The following is a 12,779-nucleotide window of genomic DNA, read 5'->3' as shown; positions in this document are numbered from 1 at the left end:
CTCACTTCTCAGCCTCAGTTTGGTCATTTGCAAAAGGAGGGCAATGATCCCTTTCCTGGCCACGTCTCACTGTGGTGGCGAGGGGCAGACAGGAGTCAGAGTCGGGCGTGTCAGCGTGGGTGAATCCAGCCTTGTGTCCTTCTGTCTGCTTTTTGGCTTCCTCAGGAGGGCCCCATCCTCTGGAGAGGCAGAAGAGGAAATCACCTGGGCAGGTGCATGGTAGCAAGTAGAAGTCCGGGTACAGGTCACCTTGGGCCACCTTCGGCTCACCCTCCCCGCACCTTCCGTGGGCCCTGCTGGCCTGTGCCACAGATCTCCCCCCTCTTCCTGTCACCTCATCCATCCCGTGTCACATCCCGAGTCTGAGCCAAGTCTACTCTCTAGGGGTGGATTTTGGTGCCCCATCAGTGGAACAGGCTGCCGCAGGAAGGTAGCCTGCCCTGTCCCTGGAAGTGGCAGCTGGGATTGGGGCAAATTTTGGATTGGGGAAGAGCTGTATTGGTTGGCCTTGGAATCCGAAGATGTGTATTTCGCCCCAGGTTTGCACACTCTCTAGCTGGACATCCGCCAAGTTAATTCATGACTCTGAGCCTCAGTTTTGTCCTCTCTAAAATGGGGACGGTGATGGGATCTGGCTCATGAGGCTGCCCTGAGGATCCTGTGAGCTCGGGCTCCTCCCCGCTTGCAGCAGTGAGCTCTCCATGGCGGTAGCTGTTGTCCTTCTTTCCAATCCCACGAAATTTCTGTCCGAAATCAACAGCCGGCATAGAAGAAGAGGATTACCTATGAGGGATGGGACACGTGCTGGTGGCATAGGAGAGAAGACAGGGCTGGAGGGGCGGGTTGTCTTTCCCCGCAGTTGCGAGCATTCAGCAGGGCAGGTCCATGGGGACCCCACCCTGTTACCCTGCTGAGGCTCACACCCCCTCTGCGAAGTCATCCACAGGCCACCATTCTCCCAGCATCCTCCCAGGTGCAGTCACCATGCAGCTGTCAAAGCCCTTTGAACACACTGTCCCCTTGGATCCACCCAGTAATTCCTACCTGTGATGAGGGTATCGTTAGTCCCATCTTTCAGATAAGGAAACTGAGGCTGGGAGAGATCACAGAGCTGGCACTTAGGCTCGGGCCTTCTGCTCCATGAAGCCCAGTTGGTGCCACTCTGGACAACCGAGGCGCTTGGGCAAATGTGCCCCATCCCGGTGGGAAAGTCTCAGTCTCTGAGCCCCAAGGCTCCCCCTGCAGGTGAAGATGGGCCTGGTGTTCTCTGGATGCACCTCACCCTCCTTGTGTGTGTGTGTGTGTGTGTGTGTGTGCGCGCGCGCGCGCGCGCGCGCGCGCGCGTGTGCTTTCCTGAAGCTGCTGGGAGACATGGGTGTGGCTCCTCCGGGGCCAGAACAATGCTCCAGGCTGGCGCGGCTCAGAACGCGGTGTTCCCACCCTGCTGCCCAGGTCCCCGGCCAGCACGCCTGGCTACTCCCCAGGCAGCCGGGCAAACAAGCCTCCATTGATTCTGGGTCGTGGCTGGAAGAATGCCCCTTTGTTGAGCGCTTCCCCCCCCCTTCCTTGTGTCCTTGCCCGCAGGAGAGGCCTTCAGGTAGGAAGCAGCCTGGCCGCTCCTCCTGCGGGGACCCCGGAGGGCAGCAAGGGACGGAATGTCACCCCGGGGCCCCGCAGAGGCCTCTGTGTCCTGCTGTCCCTTCTCTCTCCTCTCCCATTTCCCGGGCTCTCTGCACCCGTCCCTGTCACCCTGTCCTTACTGGCTGGTGCTGGGGGGCGGGTCCGTCGGGATCTCTCAGTGTTTGAATCCTCCCCCCGCTGCATCCTCCCCACCTGGATCCCCACTAGGCCGGGGAGCTTCTTGAGAGGAGGAAGCGCGGCTTGGTCCTACCTGTAGGCCTGGGCCCAACCCAGAGCTTGGTCCAGAAGAGACACATCAAGGTCTCGAGGAACAAATGAACGAAGTTCCATCGGTGGCACTACGGGCCTCCCAGTCACCCAGGCCTGGAACCCGACCAGCCGGATACCTGGGTGCTCACAAGCTCTGCTGATTCCCCCTGAAGGGTCCCCCCACTTTCCCGACTTCCCAGACCTCCCCAGGTTGGCCTGAGCCTACTCTACTGCACCTGGGGGCCCCCTCCTCCTGCCCGCCTGGACTCTCGCTGCTTATTCACCGCCAGGCCTCAGGGCTCTTGGTGGAGCTGTCATTGCTCTGGGGGCTGGGGATGTTCCAGGGGACAGGCGGACCAAGTCCTCTCCTTCGCAGCTCTTACAGTCTCTTTGGGTGGACAGACAGACAGTAAATGTGGGCGCAGGTAACGCAGCAGGGAGTGTGGGATGGGTGCTGCGAGCAGGGGCCGGCAGGGTGCGGGGATGGGGAGTGACGACAGTGTGTCTCCAGGAGGGGGCCCTGGCGTGGGCACCGTGACAGGGGTGTGCGGGCCGGGGTCGCCCAGGAACCGGGCCACAGGGAGGAGCTCAAATCTCCCCGAGTGCCGTGGGGAGCTGCCGTCTGGCCGGTGTGTCCTGCCCACGCCCGCCTCCGGGCTTCGGCCCACGGGGCTGCCTGGAGTGCCCGTACCCGCGCCTCCCCGTCTGCCTCCGTCCTGCTTGGATTCCGTGCCCAGCGCCAGTCTGCCCATCATCCCGAAGCCATCCTGGTTTCCTCCAGGGTGCAATCATCTCTCCTTCCCAATTCCTAGCATGGTACCTCTGCTCTTGGGGCGTCATTACCTAGACTTAGCAAGCTCAGATTCTCGAACGTTTACCCGGCACCCACTGTGAGCCAGTGCTACGTGTGGGTGACTCACCCAATCCTTGCCACCTCCCCGTCCCCATGAGGTTCATGCTCTGCCCAGTTTTTTACAGACGGGTAAAATGAGGTGCAGAGAGGTTCAGCGACTTATCTGTGGCCTCACATTTAAGGGGGTGCAGGATTTGAAGGGCCAGCATCTGACCCCCCCAAGTCCAGCTCTGTCCTCACTGGCTCACAGGGGCTTCTCCCCTGAGGTTAAGTATTCAGGGCCCTTCAGGCCTGCCCCGATCTCTTTCTGCAGCTTCTCTTCCACGGGGACCCTGTGTTTCCAGGGACCACAGGGACATGTACCCTGTCCTTCTCTGCGTTGCTTGCTGGTGTGATGTGCCCCTTGCAGAGTAATGAGCACACCCACAGGTGACAGCCCAGGATGGGGACATCCAAGGAGGGGCCCTGCCACCACTTCTCTGTCTCCCCTTCTGTGGGTTTCTGCCATGAGAGTCAGGGACGGATCTCACTCCAGCCAATAGCCTACCCCAGGGCCACACAGTCATCCGGAGAACCAGGGCCCAAGGCCTTGGAAAAGTTGCCATATCCTAGGGTTGTGATACCATAAATGCAACTATATCTCCCAGGCTTGTGACATGACGGTGTGGGAAAAGCCATAAAGTCCTTGGCTGTAGTAACTCTTAAACTTTTCCTTTTTTGGTTAAATTCAAGATGTCAGTGCTAATAGAAAGTAACAAGAATAGCTACTTTATCAAGGCCATGCAGAACGCAAGGAGCCTGCTGGGCACTCTCCACAGGCTAGCTCACTGAATCCTTGCGACAACCGCAGCATGCAGGTGTGATTATCGTTCGCATCTTACAGATCTAGAAACTGAGTCTCAGAGGTGTAAAGCAACAGGGGTGGGATCCCTGGGTGGCTCAGTGGTTCAGCGTCTGCCTTTGGTTCAGGACGTGATCCGGGGGTCCTGGGATCAAGTCCCAAGTTGCACTCCCTGCATGGAGCCTGCTTCTCCCTCTGCCTATATCTCTGCCTCTCTTTCTCTGTGTCTCTCATTAATAAATAAAATCTTTTAAAAAAATAAAGCAACAGAGGTGCTAAATGCTGCAATGCAAACCCCAGCTCCACCCATGGTCTGGTGGACCTCAGAGTCTTTGGTCCCCACCTCTGAGGCCCACTCTACTGCAGGTGTTTTTGGGAGCCCCATCATAGGTGGCAACCAGGGTGGAGGGCAGGTATCGTTACTGGGGCTCCTCAGAGAGGAGACAGAACTGGGGTGCTCAGGACACTGCAAAAACACTGGTCTTGGTGTCATGCAGATCCTGGCTTTACCTCCTCCCAGCTGTGTGTCCTTGCTGGTGTTGTTCCCTTCTCTGTGCCTTCACCTCCTCCCCTGTGAAATGGGATGATAGTAGGTCCTCCCTCTCTGTCTGCTGGGGGAAAGAAACACGGTGATGTTTGTGCACATACTTTGAGGCCATGAAGCGCCATGTCTAGTGTATTATTACCCACTCCCCAGACTTCCAGGATGAGCAGACGGGGGGAGAGGCCAGAGCAGCACTGGAGGGAGGGGGAGAGGAGAGTTCTGGGTTGGGCCTTCTCTGTGTAGAGAGAGGCAGGTGAATGTCTTGCTCAGCCAGCCTCACATGACAAGAGGAACCTGCTAACTAGGTCACCTTGCAGTAGGAAAGAGCTATTCCGGGAGCCGCCTGCCACCTCCCGGAGCAGGAGCTGCAGAGCTGGGCTATTTCAGGGGTGGCACAGAAAGCTCATCCAACAGCTCTGGCTTGGATCCTGTCTCTGCCTTTGCGCCTTGGGAGGCCAGGGGACCCTGGTGGGCACTGTGCTGGTGCCCTCTGCATGGCTGTTCTGGGGTAGGTAGTGGCAGCATGGGACCATCGCAGCACAACCTTCCCCAGCCCATGGAAACCACCATCCCAGGCGAGGACGGTGGGTGAGGATAGCAAGATGCCAGGCTCGCATTTCCCCACCTGGCTGCGACACTCAGCTCTAAAATGCAATAGCCCTGTGATACCAGGCAAGTTGCTTTACCTTTCCGGGCCTGGATCTCCCCACCTATAAAGTAGGGGTGATGGTGCCTATGTCCTAGGACTGTTTTGAGGATTAAATGAGATAATGGCATAAAGCACCAAGCACAGAGTCCGGTCAGATCTAGTGCGTGGTAAACGGTTATAGTTCCTAAGTGAGCTTCTGGGGCGTTCCATGCTTCAATGGCAAGTGTGGGAAGGACAGTGGATGGCTCAGCAGGTCCGAGAAGAAGGCTGCGTGTTGTAGGATGGAGGGGCGGGGAGGCGGGTAGACGGGGAGACTGTGCTGCAGAAGCTGGGCTTTGGGGGTTCTGGCTTCCTGAGCTCAGGAAAGAGAAGAATCCTTTTAGAAGGAACTTGGGGCTTTGAGGCCAGCCCCTGACCATGTGAGAATCGCTTGGCTCTGAGCTTCAGGTGCTCGGCTGCAAAATGGGGGTGGAGACATTTACCTCCTAGGTGCTGGCAAGGGATGAATGAGGTCATCACGACGAAGCCTTTAGCACCCTGCTGGCTGCCTAGGAAGCACTCAAGAAATGCCAGCTGTTACTGTTCTCTCACTTGGCCGCAGGAACCCCCTGCAGAAAGTGCCACTATCCCCATTTTATAGATGAGACGATGGAGCACAGAGAGGTTAGGTAGCTTCTCTGAGGTCTCACAGGAAGTTATCTTGCTGTCATTTGAATCCAGTCAAACTCTGGGATTTGTGGGGGTTTTTTGGCAACATTGCCCAGCATGCAGGAAGTACGAGCTAAAGTATATACAGACGTGCAGATACTGACGCCGCGGTGGCCAGCACGGCGCACTTACATAATCCGGGGTCAGCAGTGCACCTGTTGCTATTAAAATTATCAGCCTCGTCGTGACTGTCATTCAGGAGCAAGCTGGGAATTATAAAGCTTGAGAGCAGCTGGTGAGGGTCGAGGGTGTTCGAAGGTATTAGAAGGGGCAACAAGAAATCCGTCACAAATAAGGATGAGCGGGGATGCCTGGGTGGCTCAGCGGGTTAGAGCCTGCCTTCAGCTCAGGGCGTGATCCCCAGTCCCAGGATCTGGTCCCACGGGTCCCACATCGGGCTCCTTGCATGGAGCCTGCTTCTGTCTCTGCCTCTCTCTCTCTCTCTCTGTCTCTCATGAATAAATAAATAAAATCTTAAAAAAAAATAAGGATGAGCATCATAAGCATTACCAGTAATTGGCAAAAAATAGAAAAAATGTACATATCAAGCAGTAAGGGAGTGATTTAGCAAATTATGGTTGATCTCTTTAAAATGATGATAATCTAAAAAAAAATTTTAAAGAAATAAAATGATGATAATCTGACCTAACATGGACAATGTTTATGACAATGTTACTGTTAAAGGGAAAAGGCTGGGTATAGGATTCTATTTCTGCTCTAAGAATCCATCTATTACAGCTATCACCTGCATGTAGAGAAGAGTGGAGAGGGAACATGCAAAGAGTTGATATGTTAAATCCTGGAATCGAGGGTTTCTTATCTTTTGCAAGGGGTTTAATAATTCAACCATAATTTATTGAGCCATTACTAAATGTCAGCCACCACGTTAAGCATGGTTGTTAGTGTGGATTGTATTAGGGTTAACAAACAGGAAGGCTTAAAGAGAAAAGAGTTTTTTAAAAAATTAAGTATTTAAGTATTAAATACTTAATTAAGTATTAAATTAAGTATTTAAGTATTTTTTTAAATAGTGTTATGGATTTTATTTTTACTTAGTTTTATTATTTTTTTAGATTTTACTTATTTATTTGAGAGAGATTGAGAGAGAGAGAGAGAGAGACAGAGAGAGAGGACACAAGCAGAGAGGAGGGGCAGAGGGAGAGGGAGAAGCAGACTCCCCACTGAACAAGGAGTCTGGGGTGTGGCTCCATCCCAGGACCTGAGCCAAAGGCAGATACCTAACCTACTGAGCCACCCAGGTGCCTCAAGAAAAGAGGTTTTATTGCTTTTCAGAATATTCTGGAAGCAAGCAGTTGAAAGCTGATATGGCAGCTTCAGGGTGTCAGGGGCCCTGGATCTCTGTCTGGTGACTCTGCCATTGCCAAGAAGTTGCCCCTTTCCGCGTGGTCCCATAGAGTACACCACCCCGTTCACCTTCCAGCCAGTAGGAGGATGGAAAGGGGAGGGCATACCCTTCCCAGGACAGGTATGACTGGCAGTTGCTCATGCCATCTCTATTCTTATGCATTGGTCAGACCTTTATCATGCGGTCACCCCAAGCAGCAAAGTAGAGTGGGACATGGCATTACTTTGGGAGGCGATGAGCCTAGCTAGTGTAGAAGAAGGGAAGATGGCAACTGGGGACCTCTGTGGTAGCGTGCCAAGCTGGATAAGTTGAGGCCACGTCCTTGAAGAGCCCACTGTCCAACGAAGGGGAAACACATGTCAAGAAATGATGGAAAGACAAAGAGGTGCTGTGATTGAGTTAGAGGATTACGGGGGACAGATGGCCAATTCTATCTGGCAGGGCATTAGCAGCTCCATCCCCCAAGAAGATTTTACCTTCATGGGGAACCACCCAGTTCATACCATGTGGTGTTGTATTCCGTCCCCCAGATCTGAGATCTGAGCAGGGGCCAATGCACTCCCGGCTCAAGCTGAGGCCATCCAGTGCCTTCTAGGATCACAAATGTCATGGAGAGACCCAGGAACTGGTCACAGTAGCCCTGCCCCTGGAAGGCAGCAGGCTTCTGTGGGACCTTGGACCTGTCCTTCAGATTAATTATTGTTTATTCAATTCCCCTTCCTTGATCTGTGATGTGCCTGTAGAGCCTCCCGAGAAATCCATCAGCCCCTCTTACCTCCACTTTTTTTTTTTTTTTGGACTCAACGTAGCTACTTGAGACCAAAATAAGCCAAAGTAATTCAGGGGTCAGGATAAGTTAACAAGCAGTTTTGCAGAGATTCGATGCCAAGTGGGTGTTTTCCCCCAGGTGCAATGAGAAGCCAGGAGGGTTTTAAGGAGGGCAAAGCGGACAGTTTTCCAGGCAGGGACTCAGCAGTGTATCTGGAAGCCTTATACTTCTGTTAGTGGTTTATCGATTATGTAACAAAACGACCACCGGAGAAGAGCAAATACTTCACGCAGGCACCAGAGGGATGGGTTGCTGGCAGCCGACGGCAGAGCTCTGGATGAAGAGGCTGGAGGTCCGCCATCCAAGGGAGACCTGGTTTCTGTGTGATCCTAAGCACACCAGGAGACCTCTCTGCACCTGTTTCTTCAATTCTTTTTTTTTTAATGATTTTATTTATTTATTCATGAGAGGCCCAGAGAGAGAGGCAGAGACACAGGCAGAGGGAGAAGCAGGCTCCTCACAGGGAGCCTGATGCGGGACTCGATCCCAGGACCCCTGGGATCACGACGACCTGAGCTGAAGGCAGATGCTCAACCACCGAGCCACCCAGGCGTCCTTGTTTTTTCAATTCTAAAAAAAAAAAAAGAGAAAAAAATTCTTATATACTTAAGTAAATAAAAAACCCCACAGCAGCCTCTCTCCCTGTGTTACCCTATACTGGAACCATCAGCTTTTTCTCCCCTGAACTCCCTCTGCAGCTGGTCTACCAGCAGATCTACAGCCCAGGACAGGTGTCTGAGGCCATCACTTCTCCCCACCCGATTGCTCGAACCCCGGACAACTGCTTCGCCTCCTGATCAGCCTGCCTGCCTGCTGTTACTTTGTCCCCTTCCAACCTGTTCTCTACAAGCCAGCCACTGTGATCTTTTAAAAAGTCAGATCAAGGGGTGCCCTGGTGGCTCCATCAGTTAAGTGTCCAGCTCTTGATTTCGGTTTAGGTCATGATCTCAGGGTTGTAAGATTGAGGCCTGCATGGGGCTCTGCGCTGGGCATGAAACCTGCTCAAGATTCTCTCCCTCTCCCCCTCCCTCCTCTCCCTCACTTGGGTGTGCATGTGCTTTTTCTCTCTCTCTTAAATTTTTTTTTTAAAAAGTCAGATCAAGTAAAGGAAACCAGTCTGAAAAGACTGCATACTGTGCGGTTCCAACTACATGACAGTCTGGAAAAGGCACAGCTATGGAGACGGTAAAAAAAAAATCAGTGGTTTCCAGGGACTTCACGAGGAGGGAGGGATGAACATAGAGCACAGGTGATTTTTCGGGCGGTGAAATTGTTCTATAGGATACTGTGGTGGTGGTTACATGCCATTCATTACACATTAGTACCACACAGAGTAAGCCTTAATGTAAACTGTGGCCTCTAATTAATAATAACAGGTTAATATTGGCTCATTAATTGCATCAAATGTATCACACTAATGCACAATGTTAATAATAGGGAAAATTGTGTGTGTGTTGGGGGGGCGGTGAGAGAGTATATGGGAATTCTCTGTACTTTACCCTTAATTTGTCTAAAACCATTCCGAACCTAAAACCTAGGATGGCCTTGAAAAATAAAGCCTATCAATTTAAAAAAGTCAGATCATGTCATTTCCCTGTTTAAAACTCTCCAACGGCTTCTGTCACATTTTGAAAAAAAAAATCATAAAAAATAATAAAACTCTTCCCTCCAGCTGACGAAGCTCCTGTGATGTGGACCCTGGCTCCCTGGCTCCCGTCACTGACTCCAGCTGCACTGGGAGTCCCTCTGTTCCCCAAACAGGCCCAGTTTGTTCTTGTGGCAGGGCCTTTGCACTTGCTGTTCCCTCTGTCTGGATGGCTGCTTTCCTCTTATCGTTCGGGTTTTAGTTCCTATGTGAACTCTTTTTTTAAATTAATTAATAGAGAGAGAGAGAGAGAGAGAGAGAGAGAGACAGAAACACAGACAGAGGGAGAAGCAGGCTCCATGCACCGGGAGCCCAACGTGGGACTCAATCTCGGGTCTCCAGGATCGCGCCCTGGACCAAAGGCAGGCGCTAAACCGCTGCGCCACCCGGGGATCCCCCCTATGTGAACTCTTTAGAGAGGCTTTGCCTGACCCACTCGTCAAAGCAGTCCCCGGTCTCTGGTTGCCATAGAACCCTGTCTGAGCTCTCTGCCTGAGTCCCTGGCAGATACTCCTCTTGTGTGTGCATTTGTCCCTTTGTCTAGTGCCTGGGTCCCCCCTGGAATGTAGTTGCCATGGGAACAGAGGATTTTTCTACCTTCCTCGTTGCTTTCTCCCCAGCTCCTAGAACAGTGCCTGGTATATCAAAGGTGCTCAGTAGATACTTGTTGAATGAATGAATGAATGAATGAATGAACAAACGAATGCATTTATTGAACCCACTCAGGGCTGGGCCTGAGCTGGCTCCTGGCTCCCGGCAGAAGTCATAGTCCACGTCCTCTGGAAGCTCACGGTCTAATACATGAAGACTTATACTGAGCAAAATATGGGGTGGTTAGCATGGCCGTGGAGTCAGAGAGTCTGGGTTCAAGCCCTGGCTCTGGTCCACAATAGTTGTGGTCTCTAAACCACTCAGAAAGGTTCCTAGAGCGTATTGTATACTTAGCAATTGCTAGTTGTGGCCGTGATCGTGCAGGCCATATAAAGACACACAAAACAGCATACAACCACCACCAACATGATATATGATTGTTTCTCGATTGCTCATTGCAGGCCTTTGGGAGTGAGCACGAGAAGGGGCAGGGCTCTGGGGGGAAATGTTCATGCTCCCAGCAGCTCCATTGGGGGGGGGGGTGCCACTAGGGCTATTTTACAGGTGAGAGGGCTGAGATTCAGGGGTGGTGCAGGGGCTTGCTGTGTAACACGGCCAGCTGGTGGCAGACCCAAGAACACCACGGGGTCTCACTGAGGTCCTTGAAACCCCCATCTCCTCCTCACCTTCCTTGCTCTGCAGGCACCATTGCCGACCCCCAGCCCCTGTGGGCTTGCGTGAGTGGCAACAAAACAAGAGTGGGCAGGAGCTGGGCTGTTGGCAGGGATGAACCTTCAAATCCCAGCCAGAGTGGGCCGTGGGGCAAGGCTCCATCCTGGATGCTGGGGCCGCAGTGGCTTCTCCCTCACAGAGGACCTGAGGCAGCCCCCGGGACCCACTGGGCCAAGGAGGGTGGGTGGGTCTCACATACGGACCAAATTCCTCGGCTTGGCAGCTGGGACACCTGGGCTAGTCCACCTGCCCCCTTTTCTGCCATCTCTTTATTTGACTTATTTTTTAAATTTTTTATTTTATTTAAATTCAATTAGTTACCATATATTGTATTGTTAGTTTCAGGGGTAGAGGTCAGGGATTCTGGAGGGGCATCTAACACCCAGTGCTCATCACATCAGGTGGCCTCCTTGCTGCCCATCACCCCTCCACCCCTTCCACCACCTCTTTATAACTAATGTGGGGGATCCCTGGGGGGGCTCAGCAGTTTAGCGCCTGCCTTCGGCCCAGGGTGTGATCCTGGAGTCCCGGGATCAAGTCCCCCATCGGGCCCCCTGCATGGAGCCTGCTTCTCCCTCTGCCTGTGTCTCTGCCTCTCTCTTTCTCCCTATGTCTATCATGAATAAATAAACAAAATCTTAAAAAAAAAAAAAAAACCTAAGGTGTTGTCAGGTTAGTAAGCCAGTCTACGGGGGCGTCCCGGTGGCTCAGCGTCTGCCTTGGGCCCAGGGCGTGATCCCAGGGTCCGCAGATCGAGTCCCGCATCGGGTTCCCTGCAGGGAGCCTGCTTCACCCTCTGCCTCTCTCTCTCTCTCTCTCTCTCTCTGTGTGTCTCTCATGAATAAATAATAAACCTTAAAAATTGTAAAAAAAAAAAAAAAAAAGCCAGTCTACAGCCATTTTTGGAGCTGTTGCATGTGCATCCCTGTCTTGTAGACCCGATGCTCTTTATTTCTCAGATTAAGCATTCTGAGAAAGCCTTTCAGGATAGAAATCTGTTTAACCTTGTTCAATCCAGAGTTTTCCAAATGACTTTGACTGTGAAACCCTATTAATATCCCACAGAACATGCTTGTGTTTCCTGAACACCCTCTGCGATTTCCTGCCTGCATGCTCTGCGTAGGTGGGTCTTGCTTCCCACAAAGGCTTCCTCCCCAGCGCACAGTCAGTAATCCCTGGAGGCCCAGATCCGAGATCTCTCCTTGGTCTGGTTAGGGTGAGCGCCTCCTTGGGGCGCCCTCAGCTCTGTGCACCTGTCCCTTCTCTTGCTTTTGCTCCACCCCCCTAGCATGTGGGCGCCCCTGCCAGGCTGCTGGCTCCCACCTCCAACTCCCCAGCGTCTGCCTCCATGCTCCCCCTTCCCCTGCCCACCAGCCACTTACATCCTGTTGTCTGTCCTCTGTTCTCCAAAGAACATCAGAAATACCTCCCCTAAGAACCTCTTCTTCGTGCTCCAGTTGAGACAAATCTCTCTTTTTCTCACGCTTTTGGAGTTGAAGCTTGGTGAGGGGAGGGTCCACATTTTAAATTTCTCCACAGTGCTTTGCGCTAGTAGGTGCTCAGCAAACGCATGTTTTCCCATCCATTTGGCCAATATTTGTGAAACTACCTATTATGTATCTCAGCGCTGAGTGCTGGGGATATAATGGGAAACAGAACAGACATGGAAGGCACAAGGGAAGTGGGAAAAAGCAAGGACTCGGGAGCAGACAGCTTAGGTTCACATCCTGATTCCACTATTTACTATCTGTGCATCCCTGGGCAGGTTACCAGACCTCTCTGTTTCAGGTTCCTCATTCCTAAAACAGGAAGAGATATAGATCTATCTTAAGGGGTTACTGTGGGGATTAAATGAGATGACAAATGCAGGGTGCTTAGGATATTACCTGGCGCGGAGTAAGGCCCACATATACATGGGGTATTATTATTGGTAATACATGACTTTTGCCTCACAGAGCTTGCTGTCTCTAGGGAAGATGGACATTAAAAAACTAATTATACGAATTACTGTTTTTGAGATGTATCAAGAAGGAAAAGGACAGTGCACGATTGGTGTATAAAATGGATGGCCTGGACTTTCCCAGAGGGTCGAGGAAGGCTTTTCAGAGGACATGATGTTTAAGGCAAGACA

Source organism: Canis lupus, chromosome 15 (genome assembly GCF_003254725.2).
Source record: "Canis lupus dingo isolate Sandy chromosome 15, ASM325472v2, whole genome shotgun sequence".
In the NCBI taxonomy this organism is placed as follows: domain Eukaryota; kingdom Metazoa; phylum Chordata; class Mammalia; order Carnivora; family Canidae; genus Canis; species Canis lupus.
The sequence above is the reverse complement of the archived record's forward strand: the minus strand, read 5'-3'. Positions refer to the sequence as shown.